At 33.4% G+C, this 3,547-nt stretch overlaps 1 long non-coding RNA gene across 1 annotated transcript in view; it reads left to right on the top strand.

Moving 5' to 3' along the window:
- The first annotated feature begins 746 nt into the window (after positions 1-746).
- The window catches only part of LOC118760950, an 18,005-nt gene continuing 15,204 nt past the window's right edge, over positions 747-3,547 (top strand). The window contains exon 1 of the long non-coding RNA XR_004997058.1: positions 747-756. This is a non-coding gene — a long non-coding RNA (uncharacterized LOC118760950). The remainder of the gene's footprint in view (positions 757-3,547) is intronic.

Genomic DNA, 3,547 nt, shown 5'->3' with positions numbered 1-3,547 from the left:
AAAATTTAATACACACGTATGAATGTATATATGCGCGCGCGCGCGTGCATGCATACACACATACACGCACACACAATTATCGTGCACCAAATGTATAACAAAATTTTCTTTGGGTGTAGATCTGGTTTGGGTGCTGAAACTGGACTTTCATTTGGCAATATGTTTATTGTTGGCAATTCAATTCAGAAAAGGTGTTTCTTTCATTCCTGTTTAGCAAATTGTCGAACATATTATTTTCTTCTTATCTGAAATGATCTTGTACTGTGAACCGAGATTTATTAAGTCGCCATAAGTCCTTGATACTTTGATGTGGATCCTCTTCAAATTATTGAGAACTGTTGGTCTTGATTGATACCCATCGAAACAATTCGAAATCACTGTTTTTAAATTTGTTAAGCCACTTTTGATTTTTCCGAACACTCACACCATCGGGAGATATACTACGTATGTTTTTCTCTTACACTTGTTGCCCTGTTGCTCTTATAAAATTTGTGGAACATGCAATACCGAATATGCAGCTCATTAAAATCCTTGTCTTCCATTGTCTAACAAACAGAGTGTATAGATATATAGCGCATGTCTACATTAAGGTTGATCGTTCGCAAAAACAGGTCCAGGAGTGGCTACTCTTCCTGTCAATGCTGTTGTTGCCGTATAGCTTATTGGTTATGTACCCATGCATTGATTTTTTTGGTATGATGCCTGCTTCTCCTCTAAGCTTCCAATCCAGCCTCCTTCAGGTCGTATGAGACAGTTGTATTCTCAGAGTACCTGCGCAGTAGTTCTCCAACTCTGAAGATGTTGTTGCTCTCACATTTGAGTATGCGTGGAATATACTAATTTCTTTCTTTACTATTCAGCAGGTGTTGGCCGAGTGATACAATGCGATATTCAAAGGCTGTTTAGACTGACCTTATGCCTTGTACCTTATACACTTGAACTCTCACCAAAGTAACCTGTATGTTGTAACTACATCTATTCTCAATCAAAGTTGACATTTATGTTTTACTTTTAGTTGTTGCAATCATTGTTTTTTGATTATGTTGATAAAGTAGGGTAGAAATCATTCTTTCATTGCCGGCTTTAAATAGAACAACATTACGATATTTCGAAGTTTTTTCTTCTCTGACTATGGAAGTTATTTCTTTTCATTCTCCTATATCCAACTTGTGGGTTAGAAGTAAATGAATAGGCAAAGAAGTAACTTTAACCATATATTAACACATGCTATACTTTAACTGTATATACATTTTCTTAGTTGTTGTAAATGAGACTAAACTTTGTTAAACTTTTTTGTGAGTTTTGTTTCTAACAAGAATATAACATATCCAAGAATATGACTTTGGATTATAATTATAATTCATGAATATAATTAAAGTGAATCGGTGATTGTTAAAATTCTCATCGGAATTCAGTATGTTTAACAAAATATCGATGTCTTACCTATATAAAAAAATCGGTGAAAAACGTCAAAATTATTTACGCTATTCCAACTATCATTATTATATTGTTTCGACTAAATAATCATATATGTACACTCTGGCTTCTAAATGTTCTCTACCAGATACTTCATCTTAATTTCATTCATTTTCATCCCCACACTCACCGACATTGTCTATTACTGCTTTTTTTTTGGATTACTTTATATTTTACATGCATCAACTACTTTGCCTCCCTCACTGTGTTTGTCACCAGAACTATGTCGTCGTCAGCAAATTCATATATACAAACATACATACATACACACACACACACACACACACACACGCACACACACACACACACACACACACACACACACACACACACACACACACACACACACACGTGTATGTATTTGTCAAAACGACTGGCAGAACTTAATATATTCCTTCAGAAACAAAAATATCCCAAGTTAATTCAACATGCCATAACAAAACCAAAAAATCTCGATCTCTACCTCACGGAGAAACACTCAGGCTAGGTGTGAAAAAACTACAAAAGCATATGTTCCATTTGTATTCATCCACAATACTAGAAACCACAACATCCTGCACTCAGCCAAGCGATACCTCCCAATTATACATCAATCACCAAATCTCCACCCCAAAATTAACAAATCACAAATTATCAACAATCGAATAAAACCACCTAACCTCAAGAGACTCCTAACATAGGCACGATACACATTTGAAAAAGAAACGATGCAAGTAACCAACTGTGGAGACGCCTGTTGTGGGACATGCTTATTAATCGAGTAAGGGACAACCAAAAGATCCAAGAATGGGAAGGAATTAAAAGTGAATGTAAACATGAATTGCAAAACAAAAACCTCATCTACTACATCACATACCCACAATGCAATAAAATCTATAAAATCTACTTTGGGGAGGCAGGAAGGAAACTGACCAGCCGTGTAAAACAATAAATTAGGGATTCACTCTTAGGAATGTTCCATGAAGTGAGCATCTTGATATCTGTGCAAATGGAAAATTTAAAATATTGCCATTTTACAAAATGTTCAACTGCAAAAGGCAAAAGAAAAATACTCGATAAGAATTCTAAATCCAAAATTAAGCCGAAAATAGCAAACAATCCAACAATGGTAAAAAAATATTTATGACTAAAACCATAAGTTAGAAAATAAACCGGAAATAATTTATACTACCGCTACCATTTTCCTCTATAAGTGTGTTTGACACACAAGTAAAAAGAAAAAAAAACTTCCCCAAAAAGGTTTGTAACACCCTGATAAAAGATTTCATAACATTTCTCCCAAAAATAATTTTAAAAAGTAATTACCTTTACACTTCAAAAAAGTATTAAGCAATTCTGATAGATTTTCTAATATATATATATATATATATATATATATATTTTATATTATATTGAGGGTACTTCTATTCATAGATACCAACACGCTAAGAGGGACCAATGCGGTCAAAACTACTAAAAATAAACAAAATTTTACCGAATGCAAAACTTCAAAACACATCATTTTAAAAAAGAATTCAGTTACATATCACATGTGATTTATATTTTTCACCGGAATAGTTCAATACTGAATTTTTATTCCGACTAGGTAATTTGTTACCGAAATGCATTGCGAAAAAGCCCGCCATTTTCATAGATATGTAAGGATAAACATTCGTACAAGCTACGACGAATTCTACGGTTGGCTATCGAGTTTGTAATGTTGTTTTTTCTTATATTTCTTGAGTTTGTTGCACTGACGAACATGAAATGCATATTCTGCATTAAATGCGAAATCACATGTGATATGTAACTGAATTCTTTTTTAAAATGATGTGTTTTGAAGTTTTGCATTCGGTAAAATTTTGTTTATTTTTAGTAGTTTTGACCGCATTGGTCCCTCTTAGCGTGTTGGTATCTACGAATAGTAGTACCCTCAATATAATATAAATGAATATTTTCAAAGAGGAAGAATTTACGGATTTTTTCTCTTACGAGGTTTTTCACGCTGACTACTGATAATTTCTTCTAAAGATTTTATCCTCAATTGTTAATTTAAATTAATATATATATATATATATATATCCGCGACCAG

This window comes from Octopus sinensis, unplaced genomic scaffold, assembly GCF_006345805.1.
Source record: "Octopus sinensis unplaced genomic scaffold, ASM634580v1 Contig02465, whole genome shotgun sequence".
NCBI classification, from domain to species: domain Eukaryota; kingdom Metazoa; phylum Mollusca; class Cephalopoda; order Octopoda; family Octopodidae; genus Octopus; species Octopus sinensis.
The sequence above is the reverse complement of the archived record's forward strand: the minus strand, read 5'-3'. Positions and strand labels throughout refer to the sequence as shown.